This window comes from Apis florea, unplaced genomic scaffold (genome assembly GCF_048593485.1).
Source record: "Apis florea isolate Af1SG1 unplaced genomic scaffold, ASM4859348v1 contig_3193_pilon, whole genome shotgun sequence".
NCBI lineage: Eukaryota > Metazoa > Arthropoda > Insecta > Hymenoptera > Apidae > Apis > Apis florea.
This window is the reverse complement of record NW_028256721.1, coordinates 623,864-650,113: the sequence shown is the minus strand read 5'-3', so window position 1 is coordinate 650,113 and position 26,250 is coordinate 623,864. Positions and strand designations below refer to the sequence as shown.

The 26,250-nt window shown below is 40.8% G+C and overlaps 1 long non-coding RNA gene across 3 annotated transcripts in view; it reads left to right on the top strand.

Annotated features, from left to right (window-relative positions):
* The first annotated feature begins 66 nt into the window (after positions 1–66).
* LOC147657307 (uncharacterized) overlaps positions 67–26,250 on the top strand; it is a 173,679-nt gene continuing 147,495 nt past the window's right edge. For all 3 annotated transcript variants that reach the window (XR_015292689.1, XR_015292690.1, XR_015292691.1), the window contains exon 1: positions 67–294. This is a non-coding gene — a long non-coding RNA (uncharacterized LOC147657307). The remainder of the gene's footprint in view (positions 295–26,250) is intronic.

Below are 26,250 nucleotides of genomic sequence, written 5' to 3'. Positions count from 1 at the left end.
CCTTTCGTATTGGTAATGGTTTCCCGCCTATCTTTTGCGTAACAACTTCGCGACTCCGCCTGAAGGTGGCAGCACGGTCTTCGTTTCCCGTTTCGTTCTGACGTGTCGGAGTTCGCGATCCAATTAAGTGCGACGAAGTAAACGTCGATGTGCTGTGAAAATACTTTAAACTGTGTCATATTGAAGACAAACTCCAAGTTTAACTCGTTAAAGTGGAAAACTAGTGGTTCCAAGTGGCTGACACGACATTCAAGACGAAGTTGAAAGCGTCGTCAACGAGCCACGACGAAACCGGTGAGTTTTTTTTCCTTTTGCGTCGTAAATATCAATATATACATATCGAAACATCGTTCTTATCGAACTAAAATTATTAAATATAAGAAAAAACGTTGTTCTAAGATACTTTTGGATACTTTAACATCTTTTTCTGTCGTTATGACAGATTTTTAATAATTCATCGCAATAGGCATCGCTTTATCAAACTATATTTCAAAATGTCGACGTAAAGAAGCAATTACGTGACATGCGCAATAGCTATGTATATCGATCTATTGGAGGGAAAATATTTTACGTCGTTTTTTCCTTTCATTTTTTAATTTCGAGCAATCTACGCCTGCGAAACTGCTTAAAACGCATTTGTAAGCGGAATTCCATTCCTAATTGTTCGCATTCCCGTTCTTTCTTATAATTGTAAAATATTTTTATGATCGAACGTTTATCAGACTTCGTACTTGACTAATCGTATTATAGGTAGTGATATGTAGGATAGAATGACGATAGATACACATAAGTACACGAGAATAGAGTTTTAAAAAATCAATTTCCAACATTCACGAGCAATTAATGGAGTCGAAAGCGGCAAGATGGTTATCGATTTCCTCGATATCTGATATTAGGATCGCGTTTGAAAGTTAAAACGGTCTCGTGTGTGACATAACGGCGTACATTGTGTATAGCGTGGTCTCTCGGTGTGTATGTAGTGAAATTATACTTTATAAAACACCGTGGCCTCATATACCGAAAAATCGACTAGTCTGATACACCATATCAAATTTTCTCTCTCTTTTTCTCTCTCTCTCTTTCTCTTTCTTTCTCGATGGATTTACGATACATATTTATTAGCGACGTGAACGGAGAACGATTTATTCAGTGAACCGTGCGACGAGTGACACGATTGCAAAGGACGATCGATATCGCGAAGAAAATCCGACTTTAAGCCGGGATTAATTTAAGAAATAAACGGACGGTCGAGAGAGTTTCAATTTTGAATTTCTGGTTCCCCTTTTTCCGATTTTCTTTATACCACATGATCTATCTAAACCATCGAATAGTCATTAATAGATTCTTTTTGATACATTCGCTTCATTCGCAGTCCAATAATTTATTTAATATAAAATAATATAAACGTATTAAAAGGAATTTAATTTATAAAATATCACATTTTTAATTTTTAAATTTATAATATTATTAATATAAATTTTTAGTAAATGTAATATTTTATAACTTACAAAAATTTTAATTCAACTGAATTTTTAATATTATTTCAGTTCATCATTTTAAGCGCGATTATTTCTTTTTTTATCTTCAAATATCAGCTATCAATTTATCAATTTCAATTCACATGATCAGCTATGAATGTATCCATTGATATCAAATATGAACAATCTTTTACAATCTCACTGGTTTCAAAATTTAATATAAACGTAACCAACAGTTAAATTTATGTATTATTAGGAAAAATTCATTAGTACGTAATCATCTTACTAAATGTAACTAATAATAATATCAATTAAATCGATTAAGAGGATTCCACTTATAAAACTAAAACAAAGGGGGCTCTCACGACGATTTCATTTCCTCGAACCAATCAAATAAACAAGATTATTCCCGTATTTTATCCGACTTGCGGGCCCATTAAACGTTCATATCGTTCTATTTCTGACAGACCACCCGGTATCTCTATTGCTCGATATCAATGAGAACTAATTATCGAGCTCGTCTCGCGTTATTATTCGTTCCAACGACGAATCGCCATCCGCGCGCTTATATACTTTCTTACAAAGAACGAAAGAAAGAGGAAGAGGGAAAGAAATAGCGGAAACTCATCGCCTTTCGAGGAGTCGCTAATTAAATAGCCACCAATTCAGGCTTGTCTCCTTTGCGGCAACTTCCGGAATACGGCCGGCCAGAATTGGACCGAGATGAGAAAAGAAACTTTTTCTTATCCAGACGCGAAAAGAATGATTTTCGCAATTCAAGCGGACGTCACTTTGTAATTTATAGCGCGTTAAGTGGATCCATTGTAATTGCAGATCAGCCTATTTACGGTTGTCGTTTACGGATTATTGTAAATGTATGCCGAAAGCGTGGAATGGATAAAAGACAATGACTCGTCGAGGATAAGCAAAGGCTTTATGGGTTTTATTTTCAACGATATAATTAAAAGGGGGAAAGAATAATTGGATGAAATTTAATAGACGAAAGTAAAATTTATCTTTTTGATACGAGACTCGGATTATTACATAAGATGGATTGTTACCAAGATTAATCGAGTGTTTTAAGTTTTTTTTTTTTTTTTTTCGTCTAGCGCGTGCTGTATTTTAAGATCGAACAAGTATGCTTTGGTTACACAATTGTTTGACCAACGTTGTCGCGTAGTACTTAAAAATGTAAAGTGGATATTTTAGTGTATTTTTTTTTTTTTTTCGGCTCGTACACGGAATCGTGAGAGTTTCAAATATTTTATATACACATGGGAGAAGAAAAAGAACAGGAAAAGAGAAAAGAGTTAGTATTATTTTACTTGTACCAGATACGATAGATTGCGATAGCAAAGTATATGCCAACAAACGCGTATGCCTATTATTTCGATTCTAACCAGATACGATTCTGAACGTCACTGGTTAGAAGATTATTACCACTTCCTTCATTTATATTTTTATAGGTAGCGCGAATAATCATCCATCGAATATCTTTTTCTAACTGCCCGAGCGAAAAAACACTATATGCATTTCAACCCCCGACACACCCTCGAATAATTGCAAACCACATTTCATATCTTTCTCGAGTCGTATAGGCTTATTTATCGTCGATTGTTGTCGCGCAGGGATCAGAGGCTCTGGCAACTTTTTCTTGGTATACGCATTAAAATTCGTAGAGACCCGAGCGAAGGAGTGGCCGTCGTCCATAGACATGTCCGTTTAAAATACACGCACGTTCATACACAGTTTATATCCGCGTAATAATATTTTCTTTTAATTCGAAATATAAAATGTATTTATGCGATACTCGGTACAAAATTCGAAAACTCGTGCAAATTGTTTAATACTTTTCTTCTTCTTCTTCTTTTTTTTTTTTAAACGAAATTCTCTCCATTATCTCTAATTAAATATGAAATCATTTTCTTACTAGATTAGACTCATTTCGCGAGTAGCGCATCGATATCGCAATCTCTCTTTATATATGTAAATTACGATTAGAAGAGAAAAAGGAGGAAAAAAATCAGAACCACGTTAAGCCACGTTCCTTATCAACCGACTTACACATGAGAAATGTGTTTCTATTTTTAATACTCATAAAAATAACACCGTATATACATATATATTTTAAATACACGTACACTCGTCCATCGAGCGTAAAAGCTATCGCCTTTCCAACCGAGGACTATTTCTGCACCCACCTCCTTTAATCCGAGCCCGAACCGAGAAGATCTATAATGCATGTCGTACGCGCGAGGGTATTTCCAATCCCGCACAAACCCCCTCCTTCGCTTTGCCAGATAGCGAAACACCAAGGGTTGAAACGATTGTTCGTCGTGCGGTAGAAAGAAGGGTGGGAGGGAGGGAGAGGTCGTCGTAGGAATATCGGGCATCGAAGTGGCGCGATGTTTTCGAGGGTGGCGTGACCGCGACACTGTGAGTCACGCACGAGAACGACCCTCGATTCTTCTTCGATTTGCGCGTTTCGTTTTCGAAATACAAATTTTGCGAATTAAACGTGCCCACGTTTTTCTTGGTGTTTTAAAAATCGCGACGTTTAAATATTTCTCGTACGTGTTGGCGATTTCCAAGACAAAAACGAACGCGCAACAGATCGTCGTTAATAATTTAACTTCTCTTTAAGGTTAAAACTTCTCGTGGATATCAGATATTCATACACGCGAGTAAAATTTGTATTCGCAAAGCGGGGATTGGCTTTCGCGCAATCCCGAATCCTTTTATTTCTCTCCCCCGATCTTCCCCAACACGGGTTTTCCACCCTCCTCATAAGCTCCACGTAGATAAGACCAAGGTTTTCACGCTCGACCACCGTCGCTATGCGAATGACACACGCCTACGAACTGTGCAACCACCCTCTCCTCCCCGATTCCCCGCGATTGCTTTCTCTACAGTGGGAGAGGAATCGAGCGGTGCATTATTTATTATAGGGAATAATGGAGGAGTTGAATGTAATCTCGCTGGTGGATCGTGACCGATAACTCATATTTGTGACCAGGGGATGATAATTGGCGATGTATAAGGTTTGGGGAAACGAGAAGTAAGCGGGAGGTTTCAGGGTTTTTACAGAATTTTGGAGGTTTTTCTTTTAATAGTGATCTCTGGAATATTCGTTTTGCACGATTTATTGGATTAGTGATTTTGATAAATATATCTGTTTTTTTTGTATTTATCAATCGGTCTGCAAAATTCGTTTGATTTTACAAGATTTGATAAGGATTAGGTAAGGATGATAAAATACACGCGGTAGATAATATTTGGACGATTGTATATTTAAATAAGTTGGGAATGAAGAGGAGGGAGAAGGTGTATTTCGCGTAGAATCGTAGAAATGAAATATTTGACGATGAATTTTTCATCGGTTGAAAGTTGAAAGGATTTTAGCAGTCTGGTTGGGCACGAGATAAACATTGCATCTCCTTTTAATCAGGAGCAAGGATCCCTCCATATTTCTATGATATTTATGTTTTGATGCGTAAACCAAACCTCAAAGCTCGGTCACTTAATAAATAATGGTCTCGTATAGGGTTTCCTCGGCGTCCCCCTTAAATCACGATTAAATATAAATGCAGGTCATGCAGATCCGGGCACTTGGGGTTGCGTGAAAGAGATTCTTCAAATTAAGTAAACTCGAAGAGGCGTCTCGGAGCGTGAAATAACCCCGCTGTTAAATAAATTAAAATTTCCTCCTTCCCCGTGCTGTATTTATATATCACGGTTAAAAATAGAATCGTTAAAAATCCTCCCGACTTGTTGGCGCGGATCGATTAATAAGCACAATTTCACGTATGATCGGATATAAATAACAAAATACAAATGACTTTCGTCCTCGATCGTCAATACGTTTTTAATCGAATAAAAAATTTATTCGTGGTGAGCGAATAAATTTTTATTTGTCGAAAAATTACCTCTCTTCGTTTTCTAGTTTATAGTTGATCCAGAATTAATATTAATCGTTCCTCTAACTTTTCGTTCCTTTTAATAATCACACATCTCTCGAAAATTCTGTTCAAAAAAAAAATAAAATAAATAAAAATAAAAATTTATATTTCGTCGATATCACTCTGAATATATATACCCGAACTATATTTCTTAATTAGCTTTTATTCTCGCAATATTTCCACGCAAAAATCGTATCACGCGTATAATCCGCAAAAAAAAAAAAAGAAAAAAATTTCCACCGGGATAACTGTCTTCCATAAATATTTATTTCAAATTATCTAAACGGTGTTCAACGGTTTTGCCGGAAAGCGGGCATTATGCTAGAAGAATATATTTTAATCTCTATTTACGGAAGGTTCCACTTCCGGAATTACCATTCCATTTACCGTACAAGTGTCCCGAGCCAGATAATGCAGCGGACTTCTATCTAAACCGCGCTCACGGCCATTCCTTTTCCGTTTCTTTCCTTCCACGAAACGAAAAGTGGACACACACACACACACACTCTTGCCAATATATATATAATCGCGCAACAAATATTAATCCCGCACTTCTTGTCATAGACTCGATGCGAATTCTTTCTCTTCTCATCGTCAATATATATTTTCGTTGGAAAAATTCGTTCACCGATCGAGATATATCGGATCCTCGTCGAGGAACAAGGGTGAGAAAAGCACCCTTGGCGATACATCTATACCCCCATTTTATCTTCTCCGCTTCTGGCTCGTATATCGGCTCCGCCCCAAAAACGAACGATCGGATTCCATCGATCGGCCCCGGTTTCGGACGATTTCGAGGGACGATAACGAACGCGGGCCCTTCCTCCTCCACGAATTTCTCTTGCCCGGGAACACCTTGGCTTCTTCCTGCGAGAGTAAGCGCGGCTAGAAAAACGGCTTGTGGCCGCGATTGGACCGCAAGATTGCACCCCACCGGACGATGCGTGCGTGCCTCGGGATCTCGTGGCCTCTTCCTTCCCTCCACCATCTTTCCTTTCACCGTGCTGCGGATCCTTCTCTTCTTCTTCTCGGCCGCGATGGAACAGATGCCGGATTTCAGTGATCGCGGCTTGATAACGCGGCCGGAGGAAATAGAAAACAAGAAGAGAGGAGGACTTCGGTCCCTTTTGTGTGTGGGAAAGCAGATGCGAGAGGAGGCCGCGATTAGGAAGGTGTACGAGCCGCTGCTCTCGACGCGGCCTCCCGTGTTTGATCTTTAATTGGAGGTTCTGACGGGTGTTCGGGGTTAATGAGAGGATGAGGTTTCTCGAAGGGATGATTATTCTTAACGAGATTGATTTCTTTGGTCTACTTTTTTTAGCGGATAGTTTAGAGACAGTTACGGATCGATTAAGGTTAATTCCAACGATCGTGCGTGTTCAAGTATCGAAAAGATACCTAAGATACTTTCGTATGATTTTTTTACGAATCACGCAATGACACCAAAGAAACCCCAAACGAATTGTTTCCACTTCTTCTCCCTCGGAAAAATTTCGAGCCCAAGTTCAAGAATCGTTTCGCGAGATGCTCGAACCCATCGCTACCGAGTATAAAATTTACCCCGAAACGGCGTAATTTTTAACCCTTGCGCGCCCTCCCCCCCCTGGACCTCTAATTACGGCACGGAAACGGTCTAATGTCGTTTACTTTAGCCACTTTTTTCCCCTCTCTTGGGAAAAAAGAAAAGAAAGAAAAAAGAAAAAAAAAAGGAGGAAAGAAATTAAATTAATGAACACGTTCGAACGCAAGGTAGGCGATTCACCGCGTGACGAGCCTGTTAAAAATTCTAAGGCGCTCGTTGCCCGGCTACGTGGCTCGGATAAAGTCCATTTGGCTCGTCGTCACGGTGGCATTATGCAAAAACGAATCTTATTTTCCGTCTAATAGCGGAGCCACGGGGGAAAAACCGCCACGCCTTCCCGGTCACTATTATACCGATATAATATACAGGGACGGCTGCGACTTTTTTATGGCGGTGCGTGCGAAATTTATGTGCAATATGTGGCGCATCCGAGCTAAGGAAGAGGCGAAGGTGATGGCGATCAGGGTGGAGGGGGGAGTGAGAAAGCGACGAGGGTGGGGAGGGGAAAAAAGAAGAAAACGCTCGTTGAAGGGAAATCATGGAACAACGCATAACGGCGTAATGTCGGCGACGAGAGTCGTGTCGAAAAAAACGACTACGAAATATTACAACTGTCGAGATTTATGCGGCGGTAAATATGTTCCCGTATTTAATTGGATCTCCCTCACCCTTGGCCCCATCTCCCTCTCGTGGGATCTCGTGTCGAATATATTTCCAATTTCCATAATCGCGAATAAATTTGTTGTCAAAAAAAAATATATATATATAATATTTGTGATGTTAATAATCTTCGTGGATAAATGTACATCGATACGTTGGAAATCGAACGGTGGTGAAAAATACTTTTTCTTCATCTTTCCCATTCGTTGGAAAAGTCCGTGACGCGACTGTACGCGTCACCCGCTATATACAATAGGAAATCCCCGTGACGCGTACGTATCACCTTTATTGAACGTGTCACGACTGCTTAATATTCATTAGAAATATCGATAGTCGAGTTTGGAACAAGTTGTCGGTGTTCAAAGTGATCGTCGTTATCGAGGATGGATGAACGTCTTGACGATGAATTAAAAAAGTTTCCATCTACTCGGTTGAGAGCAACAATTTCGTTGCGTATACACGAATTTGTACAATACAGAGCTGCGCAAATTGGAACAACTTGCTTCAAAGATAACGCGGAAAAATAATGAGATTTATCGAAGGAGGTTGAAAAGCAACGGTTTTTATCCCCTCCGCTAATAACGATATAGTCGAGTTGACGTTAATCTTTATTTAAAAAAAGGAGAGGAAGAAAAATGCTCGTGTCGAGGATTAAGGAAGGCGAAGTCTCGAAGAACCAGTCTCGTCCGGCTCGTACACGTAAGAATTTCTCGGTGAAATCCGTATTCTCAAAGCGGTTTTGCGGTGGCGCGTGCATTCAGACGACTATTTTCTACATGCAACGATATAATTCACAAGTATACAGGGGATACGTACACGCGACCGATGAAGCTATCACGAAATGTTCTTATGTAACTTGCTCTAACAAGAGAGAGAGAGAGAGAGAGAGAGAGAGAGAGCGTAGTGCATCGTTTTCGAAAGAATTTGGCCGGAATGCGAAACGGCTGGTAGTGGCTGATTACTTAGCCGAAAGAGATGGTGGTGGTTGAATTGTATCGAGAGTACGAAAAGAGTTTTCCCTCGAGACGGAAATAATCGGTGGGGATGTACTCTCGCCGATTAAATTGTTCTCTCGATTGTTCGAGTAATCAGCTTTGTAATTGCTCGCCTCTGTCTGTTTTGTCTTCATTCGTTGCTGCGGCGAATTAATGATCGTTAATCGCGGCTTTTAATTAGCCGGTTAATCGATTGAAAAATGGAGGACACGAAGGACACGCGCTTCTCTCGTCCTCTTGTTATACTCTTAATATACTCTCTCCAATTTTCTTCTCAACTTTTTCCCGGCAATTTAATAACGATTTACTATCTGCTATCTGCTTCCTCCTCGCCTCTCGTTCGCCAATTTTCTTATAAATAAATTATTGCGAGGTAATCACAATTTTTTCTTTTTCTTTTTAACGTAGCTTAAAACGTTTAATAGCTCGTGTAGAATCACTTATTGCTTTGTTTATCTTATGCTGATAAAATTCAATAATCTCTATTTGAACTTTTACACAGGGTGTTGTATAATTGCGTTATTAAATTATTAATATAGAATATGGAACTATGAACAAGATAGCCAACATCGATTATTATTAATAACAAATCTCCCTTCTATCCGATTCAAATCCATCTAAAAATCATTACGCAAAAGCGAAACGTTCTCATTACAACCACTCGCAAAGTATTAAACGCGAGCTCGAGGAGCAAGAGACGTTTCACGTTTCATAAATTAAACTGTCAACACCGTGAGCCAGTAGCAGTCGCAATGCGGACCCCCCCCCTCCTCCCCCTTCTCCCCTCTTTTTTTCCCCCAAGATAAATCCTCCGATCTCTCGATCGCTCCGTTGGATAATCAAAAGTGCATTACTCTGTAAGCGAACGTATGTAGGAAAGATTCATTTCCGCCGGCTCTTCGTGCCATTATATCGCGTACCAAGAGTTCTCGCTCCGTCCTCCCTCTTCTTCCTCTCTCTCTCTCTCTCTCTCTCTCTCCCTCGTCTCTCTTTCCACCCCCTCGAACCACCCTCCGCCACATCCCTCCGCTGCAAAGCGATTCCGAGCACTGGGATTGCGGGTCAGCTGTCATTTCCCAGGCAGAACAAACAGCCGTGGCGGCCGTCATGACCTCCCCTAAAACCCATTCACCGATGGTTAATTTCGGGCCCCTGGAATATTTACTTGGTTACTATTTGCCGATTTATTTGCCGATCGTATTTCTGTATCCGGCCAATGTATCGAGCGATCGGGTAAATCGTTAATAGGCGTCGTATCGAGCAGGTGACCGGCCCTCTCGTTTCACCCTCTCCTCTCTCTCTCTCTCTCTTCTCGCTTTAATCGAACCCGGCTGATTGATATTTTCCACGCGGCGCGTTGTCGCGAAACGCAACTTGGGCGTTTCGGTTTTTAATATGCAAATGAAGGGGGAAGGGGGCAGGCTTCCGGCTTTGATGGACACGCTTGGGGAATAGCGGGGCCCGGTGAAGGATCCGGGGGCGTGTTACGTTACGATGGAGATAAGGGTCAGAGAGACGGTCAGTTTTGATCAGGTGGGATGGATCGATCGAGTTTCGGAGGGGGGGGGATTTATTTTCGATAATATAGCAATTTGAAAATAATTGTTTCGAAATAATTGATTGGTTGATTTGTTCTCTGAGCATGTAAGTGATGTATTTCGTATTTCCAATGTTGCGTTATATTTTTCGTTCGAGGTAGAGAGCGAAGATCGAAGAATTCGAGTTGGTTAGAGGGAAATAACGTTTACGCGAAAATTTGTTTTTGGAATAATATTTGGGATAAGTACCGAATGTATAATGGATGGACAATAATGAAGAATGTATAATAAATGTAATGATAATTTAGTAACAAATAATAATAATAATAACGATATTGCGTGTATTTGACGTATTAAGAAACCGTTGAATATCGTTTTCAATAAAATCGAACGAATAAATTAAACGTTGATTTATTGTTCGTTTAATTATATTTTTGTTTTGTTCCGAAAAACAGATGGATCTCGAACAAAATTTTTAAAAAATAATATGAAAAATGTCCAAGCGAGGACAGTTCCGGTTGAATTCTATTCATCGGAACGGAAATTTTTTCGTAATCTTTCTGAAAAACTTTCTAAAAATATTAATTTTGTTCCATAAACTCTGTTTATTCGATATTCAACGCGAAAACATATTAAATTGTAAGTTTGCTATAATTTACAATTTATAACTTCTCGGCTCGCTAATATTATTAGTTGGCAAGTTATCGTGTACGAGAAGTGTATGAGAGTACAAACTCCCACTATTTGAACGTAAACTACCATTACACCGTATAAACTTCAATTAACACTCGACTCGTTCTTGAATTTTGAAAATTGTAAAAGAAAACTCTCCCGTTCAATTCGACAATTCGACAATTTCTAACCCGCGTCGATCCAAATTGAAATTCGAAAACAAGAAAGAATCTATCTACAAACCTTCAAATACAAACAATACGATTCCATCGTGATCGAACGGTAATAAGAAACGTAGGAATAGTTTTATAATTTCCTATCTCGTATTACGTCGAATTGACTCGAGGATGTTTCTTAAATAATCCCCCCGAGAGTCATAATTTGAAGTAACCTCATTGAAAAAGTACATTTCCATTTCTGATTTTCTCTCTCTCTCTCTCCCTCTCTGGCCGGCCTCTGTATACGATATTTTTGTTGGTCTCGTTTCGAGTCTCGCGCGATTTATCTTCCTTAATTAGGAGGGAAAATAGAAAAAGGAAGTTGAGGCTCCACCTCAACTGGAATACCTTACAAACGAGGTGCTCGGGATTTTGTTACTCGAGATGCAAAAAACTATATCATAAAGTGGCCAGACTCTTCTTCCTCCTCCTTCTTCCCTTCCTTTTTTTTTTTTCTTTTCTTTCCTCTCCCTTCCTCGTGACCGCTCGTTCCTTGTTTCCAGCAAATCCTGTTTCTTCTCCCTAGGGAAAGGATAAACTAAGCGACGAGAACCACGCGCGAAGATTCGTCGAATTTACTACGGATGAATCATTCAATAGCGGTTTCCGACAAAGTCCTGTACTAAAACTACGTGCCCCGAAATCGAATGAGAAACGTGTAAACGGCTTCTCGATCCTTCTCAAATCTACAAATTTCATGATTTTCATATCGCGCCTTTCTTTTTCTTTTTTCGACGTTGATTTCGAGTTGATAAATATATATATATATATATATACACCTTATTGAAAAAGTGGATACATCTTCCAACTTCTGTTCGTGTTATCCATACTTATTAACGATACTTTGAATGTATCAAAAAAAAAAAAAAAAAAGAAAATAGACTTTTTAATTATCTAACACACTATGACATATTCTTTCTACGGTTTCGACGGTGCTCTCCCTTTAAAATTTCAAATTTCGAAAATTAATATATTCCCAGTTTCGCGTGTAATAATATATCATAAGAGACGTGGAGGAACGCGGCCAATAAGAGAGGGGCCGGCTCTCCCTCTCATTGTTCAACGTCACCGCTTCAAACAAAGTAGGACAAATACGCGGCGAAAATTGTAATGGAAACGGCGTTGAGAGAGGAGGACGGCCGGGGTCGGCTCATCGTATCTAATTATATCGCGAAAACAAGCCTCGAAAGTTTCCGCGCGTTATTTTTGCACGATGAAACGATGGCGGGCGGGCGACGAAATCGCGGGGTTGGAAAGGGTTCGAGTTTGTTTCAGATTTCAACGATCGTTTATTCAACGATCTTTGTTTATCGAGGGCGGCGCGTGTGTTGGTCCCTTTTAACGTGCGCCGAATAAATTACCACAAAAATGCACGGTTTATGCGCATAAATATCGTATTTGGCCGAGCCTCGAAGCGTTTAACCGATTATCCGCCGCGCATTCGAGAAATTTACCTTCGAATTCTTCTGCGCTTTTCAACCGATTTTCTTCTTCGAGAGTTTAATTCTCGAATTAATTCGATCCGAAGAAGAGAAGATACGTTTTTCGTGTAGGATACGTATCTTTGATGTTTAACCCGAAAAAAGGGTTAGGAAAAGCGTGCTCTTTTATTCATTATTTCTCGAATGAGAAGAGAAAGTTCGATTCGTTTCATCTTGGGAATAATTTGGGGAGATAATAAGGGTGAAGAGTAAAGAGTATCGAGTAAGAGATTACGAGAGAAATCGTTCCGTCGAACAACGACGTTGATGGCTTCTTTTTCCCGGCTTCGTTTTCATCTCCTCGGCTTAAGGAAGTTTCAGGATAAATTGGATATACCAAGTGTACGAGATCGAACCACGATGGCAGGGATAAGGACGCGCGATAATCTGATTATAAAGCGACGGGAGAGGTGTTGGAATTTGTATAATCCCTTTGGTTACACGGTGTCATTAGGCTAGAAATCGGGGCGAGCTCTTCCGAGTATTGGATATTTTATGATTCCAATGATTCGAGCTATAAAACATTATACCCGTTCTTGTACGTATTTCACGTCCCTTTTAATTATCGTTTCACAAAACCGTATATCCTGTAATAATACTCGAAAATGCCTTACCATTCGAATACCGAACGTTCCAGACCAACTTTCGAACGAATAATCGAATAATCATCGATGATCGTTCAAACGTCGTTTGGCTACCGTTATTTTAGATGGAAACATTTTGATTGGATTAATTTTTAAGAAAAAGAAAAAAGTAAACGTAGCTTTCGTATTATTTATGTTTATTGATTTCGTGATAAATATTTCGATGAAAATTCATCAAAGGTATGCGTGTATAAGAAAACGTGTGTCAACGGTATTTGACAAGTATCCGTATATACTCGTCAACACGAGGAAACGATCACTTTCGAACTATGAGCGAGAAGTATGCGAGGAGAGATAGAATACCTTTCGTTGTAAAAAATTGAAAAAATAAATAAACAAGAATTCGAAAAATTTTTTGCATTTTTATATCCGACGCGAATGAAACAGCGTCGGATAGCAAGATCAATATTCATCTCTCAACAGTGAAAATTGTCATCATTTCGCCCCCCTTCCCCCCCTCCCCCCCCTCGAATTACAAATTAAATATAACACGAATTTTTTAACGCGCATCTCGTTATGCGTGTTAAATTAAACAAGAAGCAAATCTCTCGTCGTTTACCAAGATGAACAACGCAAGGAGGAGGAAATCGGGCTTCAAAGACCCGCTAGACGATAATTCACGTTATATAAGATAGAACAGATTCAAATTACGCCGCGTTTGTCGCCGAGGCGTCTTCCTTTCTCTCTCTCTCTCTCTCTCTCTCTCTCTCCATTTTGTATCGACACCGAATCCAAACCGTTCCCGATGAAATAAATTAGGAAATGAACAAGCCCGCGATAACCTTTCGCCCGGTTGAACGGAATATTTACGATCTACTACCACGGCCGGAAGGCGTAGTGTACGGAATAATAAAAAAAAAAAAGAAAAAAAATACGAAAAAAGAAGGAACGAAGGAATACGACGATATCCTAAACAGGTTTTGAAAACCTCGTCTCGGATCGTCATCAGAGATAAAATCGACGGTTTTCTGGCGATCGGGCGGGATCTTGTTGATCGTTTCGCCACAATGTTCGCGGAACGGAGATGAATAGTTTGATTTCCAAGCCGGAAACCGGTTTTTTTTATTCGCGCGCGTCTTTTTTTTTTTGCTCGTCTCTTCGCACGATACTTTTCGCACGATTGATTCGAGAGGACGTGTGGCCGACAGGTTCTCGACTTTGACGCGTACCTGTCCGATAATTAACCGTTTCTGTCTCCCTCCATGCTCGAATCGATTCATCTCGGTTCCTCCCTCCTCCTCCTCCTCTCCTTCCTTTTTTTTTTTCGCTTCCCCCATAGAAGTCGTGGGTGGTTGAATTTCGTTTCTTGCCAATCTTCTTTCCCAGGATCTCGTGCATCCTTGAATTTGCGCGAGGATAAAACAGAAACCGTGTATCCGACGATTTCTCTCTCTCTCTCTCTCTCTCTCTCTTTTTTTCTTTCCATTTATTCCCGCTATAATAATATATATATATATATTTTTTTTTTACACCTATCCGAAATAATCGTTGGAACATTTGTATTAATCGACATTCATTTGAAATTCACCGATGATGATACGTGTACATATATATATATATATATATATTATATGTATGAAATAACAGGGATTTCTTTGTTTTGACGTTTCGCGTAACGCGGACGCTGTTTGTAAAACAACGAGGAAATTAAACAGGAAAACAGCAGCACTTTCGATATTTTCGGTAATTTAACGCGAGCACCGCGTTTATGCCACAATTTATCCGGCATATTGATATTGCGTTCGAGCATTTAAAAAAGAAAAAAAAAGGAAAAAAAAAGGTGAGAACGTTAATCGTTAATAATCGTGGACGCTGGTGGTGGTTAAAACTGGTATATTGCAATTAAGTTAAACGCGTATTAAAGAGTTCCTCGCGTATTTATTTCCGGTCCCGATTTTTTTTTCTTTCTCTCTCTCTCTTGATGAAGTGAAACGCGTCGAGAAATCTGCACGGTTATTGCTTGAATTGTACGTTATGGTAACCGCGATAAATTTTCCCCGGTGAATTTTTTTTTTTTTTTTTCCCCTCCCCTTCCCTCGCGAGGAAAGACCTCGCCTCTTGTCCGAAGCTTTTATGGATCTTTATATCGTATTATCTCGCCTTTTTTTTTTTATACATTCGAATTGTAAACGAACGTAGCGATGGGATCGAGCGTCTCGCGAGGAGATTTGAACTTTTTCATCCGATTCGATTCGAATTCTTTATTTTATATTTAGAGTTAAAGTAGGAGATAGAGATACGAACGTTTTATCAAGTATAAGTATGAAAAATAAGAAAACGAGATCGAATAGAGTCGAAACTTTTATTAGAAATTATTTGTTCTTTTCTAAGCGCTCTATCTATTCGTTCTATCAATTCACATGAAACGATATATATATATATATATATATTTATACACAATGAGATATGATTACAATTTCTTAAATTAAATAATTCATAAGTATCGATAAATTATGTCTACTTAGTAGTCGATTTATGAGATCCATATTGAATAGATTATTATATAATGGCCCATTCCACGACGCGAGATTCACTCGAATGGCCAGCCACTTTTTCTTTTTTTTTTTTTCCCCTCTCTTCGACAAACACTTTGCCATATACGTGGCTTAAGTAACAAGTTTTCGGTAACCATAGAACCTATGTCACGGAAACGACTTCGATTCCATGGCAGACTCTATAGACGATGCCCCTTGGGTGGGCCCGCAGATGCGTGAAGAGAAGAAAGGAAAGGGAAACATTGTGCGTCACAACAAACCCTATTGGTGTAGCAACAGACCCACGACCACGAAGTGTCCCCAAGATTTTCTAACGGCGGATAAACGTTTCGAGAGATCGATTCTGTAAACGAAGAAGGGGATACGAGTCCTTCTTGCTTTGCGACCTCGTGGGATTGGGAAACGATCTTAAACGGTGTCGAGGGACGATCGTTTCCGGACGTGGAAGCGTTAAGTGTATGAAAATCGAAATACAATGAGATAAAAGGTAGGAATGGAATGGAGGAAGATTGAAAATTAGGGATGATTGGCAAGAGTCTCGTTTCTTTTTCTTTTCTTTTTTTTTTTCTACGTAGAAATTAAGATATTAAAAGTTATAATTGAAAAGTTGAAAATTAAAAATTTGGAGAGCAGAAGAACAGGAATGGAGTAATTAAGAAAATTTTTTTTCTTTTAATATTCCAATTTTTTTTTCTATTTTGTATACGATGTTGCTTCGCTCGAAAAAGAGAAGAGTTTTTTTAAAATCGGGCAGAGTCTAAAAATTGGTAGACGGGAGTATTCGTTTCGCTTTGAATTTTTCATTACATTTCTTGAATTTATAAACTGGACGGAGGGAAAACAAAGGAAATGTTTTTCCCGAATTAGCATTCCTATTATGTAATCCGTATTATATTCCCAGATAACAAAGTCGATTGTCTATTCTCTGATGAAACTCGATGACTAATGCAGATGCTTTTCCTCCGTTGTCATTAAGAATAGGTAATTAGGACTCGGAGCTGAACAATTCATGGGAAGATTTAACGAGCCTATTTGTAAGGAATAATCTTAAAATATTATTTCGCGATAACAATAACGATCGTTTTCTCGAAATCGTTAACTCGAAATAGACGGAGGAAAAATTAAAATTCCTATCCTCCTTTTCACGAAGAAAAGGAAGAAGCGGGAATGTCATTATTACATATATATATATTGAATTTTCAAGTTTTCAACAGGGAACAATGCCCTTTCTTTCAGTGGCTCGAAAGTTTCGCCAACATCGCAGGTAGCCCAGCTTCTAGGATGACACCGACACACAATACTACCTTCTACAGATGTACGTTCTGTGCTACCTATGGTGGCCTTGAAAGGTTGAAATATTGAGCGGTAGCTACTTACTCAAATTCACAGACAAACGCTCGAGATACGCTCGGCTACGATGTCGAGCACGTTTCCCTATTCCCTTTTTCTTCGCGTTCTTTCGAAATTCTCTTTCACGAAGGAAGGTATCACGGTGTCGCGAGGCGGCAGTAGAAAAACGTGGGTGGGTACACGGGATCTCCATATTCTTCGTGAAATATAACCATGAGATCCGCCGAGGCGAGCATCTCTCGAAATGACAAAGAATCTTTTTTCGAAAAAAAAAAAAAAAAAAAAAAGAAAAGAAATTTCATCAAAAATTCTCTCCCCGTTCAATTATCTCGATGCGCACTCGATGATCGAGTTGAAAAAAAAAAAAGAAACTTCTCTTCGAGATCGAATTGTTACTGTTAAGAAGAATATATTACCTTTCACGACTGTAATTTCTTCATCTTACAAAAATTACCGAATGGATATACTGGATATACCATACCATAGGTGTGTCCCTTTTTCTCTCTTTCTTTTTTCACAAAGATATCATCTTCACGATTATCCTTCAATTTTCCCGCGATCAAGACTCCCCATCTTCTCGTGGTTTGCTCGTGTCACAGTGGGTGCTCCCTGCGGAACACGTGGTTCTCTAATAGCGGACATAACCGTTTCCTCTCTCTCGAACACCTCGAGGATCTCGAGACACGAACGATTCGTCTCGGTGCTGCTCCCTTTCGTGACACGGCGATTCGACGAACGGAAGGGATACTCTCCTCTCTTTTCTCTCTCTCTCTCTCTCTCTCTCTCTCTCTCTCTCCCCCCATCTCAACTCTTCCCTTCCGCGTATCCTTTCTTCTCCTCGTTCTCTCTCTCTCTCTCTCTCCCTCTCTTCTCCATTTTTTTCTTTTCTCTTCCTCCTCTTTTTTTCTTATCTGCCTCGAGTGTATTTCCATCACAGTGGGGGAGTCCAATGTTGAGGTTGCTTGCACAATGAGAGCTAAATTCGACGTCCCTTCCTCTCCCTTCTTTACTCGAACACCTTAAACGAAGAGATAGTCGAACAGATAGTCGGGCGCATAAAGGACGGAAGGAATCTGCAACAATGAAGGCAACGATGAACCGAAACGCACCCCGCTGCCTGTCCACCGATTCGACTTGCTCGTTTTTGTGGGGAGGGGGAGGGGGGGAGAACCCTATTTATTTACATTTCCCTTTCACCTCTGGACCACTCTATGCAGTCGCGCAAGTTTTCCTGCCCTTTGGACCGTGACAAATATCTGTAATTTAATTTTAGCGTAGACAACGTGGATTGTTGGATTGTTATTAACGCGCGACGGGGGAGGAGAGGGATGCTCGTGATCACACGATTGAAGAACCCAACGTGTCTCGTATGTTTCTTCTTACTAGACGATTTACTGATTACTCCCGTTTATTTATTCCTCTCGCTTGTTCGACGTTATCAGAAAATTCCAAGTTTCTTCCAATCTTCGTCCCGTGTCAGTTGTTTGCACGTCCCCCCCCCTCCCTCCTGTCCCGTTGAAATTAGCGACAAAACTCCAACTCTTTGGTTTTCTTTAATATTAATATAATTTTAATTAGGCGAAAATCTTTAGTTGGGGGAGGGGAGAGGGGAGAAAGCGAAACTCTGAGAAGTAAAGTTTTAAAAGGGAGGCGCGATTAATTAATCCGGGAAGCTCGCCCGAGTGTTTTACAGTGTTTAATAATAATTTAAACGTCGTCTTACTTTATCCTCTCTCCTTCTCTGTTCAAACTGTCCGTTTTAATCCCCTATACACAATATTGCTGTTATTATTTATAAAATGATGATATTAATATGAGAGGGGAGGGGGAGAGAGGATGGATTGAATTGAGCATGAATACGTTCGTGCTCCTTTCCTTGACCAACAAGGAAACTTGTTTTACACGGGATATAAAAATACGGATAACAATTTTTCTTCGATTCATTCGTTCACAAGATTCAAGCAAAGATAATAATTTCTTCTTGGAAAAAAGGAACCATTCACTATTCCGTTTCCCGACGAAAATATTTATTGCTTACGATGGATCCACAATGGTCTCCATCCGTGTATATATATATATATAAAATTCTTATCCTATCCTTATCTTCAATTTTATTTTCAAATCAGTGTACCATCAATTATCATTAGCAATTCAAATTTCTTCGTGCATAACGAAAAACCACAACCACATTCGGATACCTTTTTTTGTAGTACAACTGTCGTGTACATCCGCACAAGTCGAAAAGAAGCGGAAAGTCGAAAATCGCGTGGTCAAATCCACGGAGAAATCCCTTTAAAATTCCTCGTGTAACTCGATTACTTCACAAGGATGAGGATCTCTGAGGATGGCTGCTTAAAAAAAGGCACACAATATGGAATAATAGGATTACATAAACAACGGCAACAAGCCATTGTGGTCGAAGTTGCAGTTGGCGGGTTGCATTTGCCAGATTGCCGGTTCACCATTCAGCCCGCCGATACTTTGTGGATTTTCGACAATAAAAGCGCCACACAGCAGAGAAACGCGCAACACAAGGAGGAGAAGGAACATCGTCGCCTTGGTCGCCCTTCGAGCGGTTTTCATTCGAGCTGCGACACGTTTCTATAGGGGCGCCATCACGGCCATCGCCACCCCACCAGGGAATTCCACGGTTAGATGCGTCCTCGCCACCCCAACGCATCGATGGCCGGTGCATTGTCAAAATATTGGCGTCGATCGGATCGCGGCGGCCCTTTGTGCGTCGCCTCATGCCCCGAGCTGACTTTTTCCAAAGCCACCCCAACCATTTTCCGAAAAGACTTCTTCTCTCCTCCACCCTGTTGTACCAACCATATACGGGGTGTTCCATTTCGAAACTTGCCAAATCTTATCGAAGTAATGTAAGATTTTTTTTTAAACAAGTCGGTCTACGATGCACGTTGTGATATTCCTCCCGACGAGAAATAAATATAATTATCGCTTAATTTATCTTAAACGCGGGGTTAAAAACCCTATTAAAATTGGAAAAAGTTTAAACGCTGTAACTGCGGAGATAACGATCTTCGATTAATTCACGACAGACCGTTTAAAAGCGTGGAATCTTGCTCTTTAAAACGGCTTTTCGTTTATCGCGATGGATCTTTCTGGTTTCTGAAAAATATCGTCGTACGAAGAAAAGGTGATTATTCTTTTCTAATGATTTACCTTTAACTATTCTCTATTAAAATTAGGGAAAATTTAAACCGCGACAACTCCGAGGTTTGCTACTTCCGGTCGAACGAACGAACGACCGTTGGAAGCGCGGGACGCTTTCCCTTTAAAACGCTTCCTCGTTTATCCCGACACGATTCCCCGTTCCCGAGATATCGTCGTGTAAAGGAAAGGGTAATTTTTAATCGTTTACCATCTTCGTCCTTGTCCCTTACTCTCGCTCGCACCTCGTCTCACTGACCTATCTCAAACTCCGGAGAAGCGACACACGTAATTTCTAGAAAAACACAGAGTACGCGTTTCCAGGGAAAAAAGTGCAGGCGTTCATTTGTCAATCTTCGCGTTGTCGTTTCAAGCGCTGAACACTTTTGAATCCTTATATCTGGACAACCGATCGAGATATCGAAATGAAAGAAAAAGTGAAGATAAATAGAGTGGTTTTCACTCTATTCCCTGAGCGAGTAAAATTTTTCAATGAAAAATTGTAAAAGTTTATTAAAGATAAGAAGGGGAGGAGGAAGAAGTATAAAGGAAAATTTATTAAACAATCGCAAATCGTAGTAAAAATCGCTTCAAACGAGTTACCCTGTATACGATATCGGTGATGTGTGAGATTCAGCGCGTCTTCCTCCTTTTTCTCCCTTTTTCCTTTGCGGTCACGCACAGGTTCGATCGCGCAATCTGGAAGGCCTTTTGTCCCGGAAAACGATCGGCACGAGGAAGACGCGACAAGATCCTAGGGATCTTGCAGAGGTCTGAAGCCACGAATTTGTGATCCCAAAAGGGACCATTGTCGCCTCGAGGCCATGGTGAATCGCGTAAATCCACGCGAAGAAGATAAATGGCGCGTGAGAGTGGCCCGCTCTTTTTTCCACTTTTAAATACCCGTTTCTCACGTTGTTCCTTTTTTTTTTTTTTTTTTTTTTCTATCCCCTCTATACTGGAAATTCGATACAGAGAATGGTATCAAAGCACGTTCGCGAAATTCGGTTTAGCAGGCTGCCGATCGGGGGAAAAAAACTGTTGAGTTAATTTTATTTCGCGTGCCAATGATAGTTCGAGTCTTTTCTGTTTCCAATATCGGTGCCGGGATAATGAAATGAAAGAAATATTTCGAATGGAAAAGCGGAAAAGAGACGACAAAACGAAAAAAGAGAGAGAGAGAGAGAGAGAGAGAGAGAGAGAGAGAGAGAGGGAAAAAAGATAATGTAGAATTCGTGTAAGTTAAACAATCGAAATGAAATAGATGACGAGAGAGACCGGAAAAATTGCAAAATTGTATCGTTTCTGTGTCCACGTTCGAAATCTATTAAATCTCTCTGAGAAATATAATCTTGTACAGTTCCTCTTTCTTTTCATTCTTTTTGAATAATCGATCGAGCCAACCAGTGGCCCAATAACTCAGATACGCTCGTTTCACATTCGCTCGTTCGATTGTTGTTTCTAAATAAGAAACTTGGATAAGAATAGAGGCGTATGCGTCGTAGCCACGTGAATATTTTGTTATATATCGATAATTTTCAATACCTGGAATATTATTGATTGAGCGGGATAGATGACTGTCATCTCTTTGGGACGAGACGTTGTCGAGAGTCGTAATTGACGTTATTATTATATCGGAAGACGGGATGAAAAGATGCGGGCAAATTTACGAGTTTAGAAAACAAAAGGTTCGTCGAGATAATAATAACGAGGGAGTATTGATATTCGAAAAAATAAAGGTATTTATAACTTTAATTATTTATCGTATCTGTCTTTTATTTCGTTCAAATGAAAAATTGGAGAAGAGGAGGGATTCTTTCGAATCGTTACATCTTAATCGTCGAGAATAAAGAATAAAGATTTCGACTCAGCTCGATTGTTAAATAAACGGGTGTCTAAAAAAGAAAGCGCATAGAAATGTTAGAAATGGAACTCTAGTAAAAAAAATGAGAGTAGAAAGTGTCTCAAAAATAATCGATATCAAAAAATAAAGACTTGTTTTGCAATAACATTTCTTTTTTAATTTAAAGTTGTTACGAACGGATCTCTCTCTCTCTCTCTCTCTCTCTCTTTTTACTCTCCTCACTCCTCCGTTCAAAAGGTGAGGACGACGATTGCGTTGTGGAACGCAAACTGCATCGTGGTTACGAGAAAGATAAACGACGACGATACTGAGAGAAAAATGTGCAATAATTAATTTTCGTGGTAGGCGAATGGGAAAAGTCGCAGCCGCGGGCAATAAGACGTTATCATCGTGTTCTCTCCTCTCCTTTTTCTTTTCTTCTCTTCTTCTTTCTTTTTTTCTTTCTTTGCCTCACTTCTTCATCGTCCCCTAGAAATTCAAAGAGACGGGGAGGGCGGGGGAGGAGGAGGGGGGGAGAGAGGACGGCACAGAAATCGTCTTATCGTTCATCGTGTTCGCGAACGTCCCCGAAACGGCAAACTGCCGGCCATAACCGCGGCGCGGCCGGAACAGAAAGAGTGCGGGGAGAAAACGTACATTCGGCCACTGTTGACGTTTCTTGCGTACACAACGTGTAACAACGAATATCAATTACCAGATGCGAGCATCTTCTCGAAATTCGGCGAACAAACGTTATTTACCTTGAATTTTATCAAAGAGCGGGGCGCGAATTAATTTGAGAGATTCTCTACGCGTTCCACGATTTTTATTTATTTTTTTTTTTTTTTTCATTCAAACGAACGGTATTCGTATTCGAGTTTTTGGATTAATTAATATTTTTCATCAAGTCCTTTTATTCAGACGGATGATCACTTGCGAGGTACAATTTTTTTCAGAGGGATTTCGTTCGAAATATGGTCGCTCGAATTGACGAACCTCCACCCGTTTAAACCCGTTTGAAATACAAGTGGCATTGTCCTTCAGGGAGGGGAGGGAAGGAAAGTCGGGACAAAATCGAGTCGGCGATCAGAGATTCGACGCACGGGTGCAATAAGTGCGTCGTTTAAAGTGGGCGGCACGCGTTCATCGCGATTCTTCGGGGAGAAATGGCAGGTTTAATTGCAATTAATACACCGCACGCGACGCGGACGCGCCTCGCCGACTATTAATGAGCCTGTTGTCTAATTGCCTTTCCGAAACCCGCTCGCCGATCGTGTCGTTGCGCCCTTCATCCTTTCGGCCGCGCCTGTCAGACCCGACCCGATCATTCACGCGCGCGACGATAATCGGCCAATCGGCTGTTTACCGCTGGTATTAGCCGCGTTACGCACCTCGTCGAGTCTCATCTGCATGAAAATCCGACATACGGCCGACAGAGAACCGATCCTCGTCCCATCTGCCGTTCTTTTCCATCTCTCTTCCCCCTTTTCGTCTCGAGGGGCAGAGTGTCTTCTTTCCTCACGGGTCGAAAGCGTGATCAGGGCCGTAGCAAGGGCCTGTTCCTGCATTTTTCCGAAATTCCAATCGGTTCGCATCGGATTTCGCATCGTGAGACCGAGGCGCAGCACGTGCCTTCTTTTTTTTTTTTTTCTTTTCAACTTTTTTTCTTTCACGCTTCCTTGGCAGAAGGCGTGCAAATTACACTGGACGTGTAATTTTCCCTCCCCAATTTTATCGTAACCGCCTCGTTAAAACACGAACAATGCGTGGAATTTGTGAAATGTGAAGATTCAGACGAGGAGGAGCGAGCCCGAGTATTTGAGATCCGATGGATGATTGAGATGGAGGAGGGAGTGTAAACTCGCCATGTTCCCGGGTTGTTCATTGTTAATTCGAAATGTGCATACACACCCAAGTGCTTCGAAGAGATGCATACCTAGCTGAAAAACGGAGCGCGACGATCGAATGTTTGCTCCGACTGGAATTCTCGTGCATTTCATTAACGCTCGGGTTGAAACGACGAGACGAGAGGAGAGAAAAGAGGAGGAGAAGAAAATGGAACGGAACGACGGAGTTATAGGGAGGAGAGAAGGAAAGGCGCATTCTTCATCGGGTATTTAAGCATGCGATTCCCACCACGTGTCCCTCTTTATTATATAGAACACTCGGGGCCATCATTTCCATACGTTCGTTCCATAATAATATCTCGGGGGGAAACGCGTGGAAATCGGGGCGAAATGGGTTAAAATATATCCCGGGGACAATGAGGCTCATCGAGCCAAAGGACGCTCTCTTATTTCTTCCGCGTCGACCTTTGCTCCTCCTCCTCTTTTTTCGGTAAAGCGCGCGGCTTTGGCACACGGTGTGACGGATGTAAGAGTATTTCTTTGGTAAACGTCGCGTCCTCCGTGGATTCCGCGGCCCGTGCAACCCCTTTTGTTCACCGAGGATACGTACGAAGCGTGACAAAACGCGGGGACTTTCTTAAGTCCCCGCGTTTTGTCACGCGGCAACATTTGGACCGACATTCGTGGCAAACGAGTCGTGACGGCGACGATGCCGGGGCCAATTCCCGCCGGTTGAAAAGAATATTCACAATGCCCCGTTCCCCGGCTCATCCTTTATTTTTAACATTCCGTTTAACACGCACTACCCTCGCTCTACTTACACCGCGCGATAATGAATAACCGGCTAACGGTGCTGGTAGTTTCGTTTATTTCGTCACCTGGACCAAGAAGAAAACGGAGGAGAGACGCTTTGAATTTGTATGGCGGCGGCCAGTTATGGATACGTAATCGTCCCCCCCCCTTTTTGTTCCGTCTTACACTTGGCCTCGCGCTTTTCGAAATTGGACGATGAATATGACGCGATCTCCTTTCTCGTCCGGCTATTGTCACTGTGGAGAGAGGGAGAGAGAGAGAGAGGAGAGGAGAGGAGAGGAGTTTGTGTCTTCGAGCGGCGACGAGTTTCGAAACTTCTTTTCCTCGGATGGAATTGAACGTCGACTATTAGGTCGAGCCGTGAGTTGGCTTTTCGAGCGCGGAACCGTCTTTATGGAAAATAACGAATATAAAAGGTTTAAAGTGAAGTTTCATTCGTGTATATTTATGGATATTCAAAGGGTGAAACGAATCTTTATATCCGTCCACCGTGAACAAAATTCATTTCAATTTGCATAAACATTCTTCTTTACGAAATAGCTCGTTATTATCTTGATTCATCATCGTCACCGTAGCGAAAACCGTAGATTATTTTAAATATATTTTCTAACAGAATCGTGTATTTCTTATATCGATCCTTTAAAAAAAGGAGACGTCGTATAATAATTTTTAGATACGTATAAGAATCGTATAAGATGGACGAATCCACATCGTAATGAAAAGTCGCACGTTCTTGCATTTGAAAAAGAAGTACCATTCTTCGACGCCGAAACTGAGAGAGCGCGTGAGTCACCAGTGCGACCCACATAACCGTTTATCTCTCATCCCTATTAGTCATTATAACAGATATACAATCCCATCCACAATTTCTTATCACGATCGATCTACTTTTCCGATTGTTGCTCTCGAATGCCCTTTATAATCTCTCTAATATGAATAATTACTATATTCCTTATATGTATTCTAAAAAAAAAAAAAAAATTATTCGCATCGTAGAAAAATGAAAACGATTGTTCCCAGGAGTATCGTGACTTGGTACGTTGCACACACACACGCGCGTGCGCGCTCACAAGAGACTTTTATCTCTCTGACGGATAATTGTCCCTAATGGTTGAAGCACCGCGCGATTACGGCCCTGGATCTCGAGCACCGCCGGCAAATGTTAAACAAGTAACAACCCTTCATGATCAAGCGCGCCCCATTCTACTACCCCCTGACCCTTCAATTTAATCAGCCTCATTCAGTCTACCGCGAAACAACCTGCCACATGGTATGGCCATTGTACCGTGCCACTGGATATTATTAACGGCGGATCGTTTTCGTCGCTCCTCTCTCTCTCCTCTCTGCTCCTCCTCCTCTTCTTCTTTTTTTTTTTTTTCCATCCATCCTCCAACAACCGCGCTATCACCACCGTGAACAAACATCGGAACCGCCATATGCACTCTCTCTCGTGGCTTCTTTGTTGGTGCATTAGTGTCATTTATCCACCCCGTCCCGGGTGGTG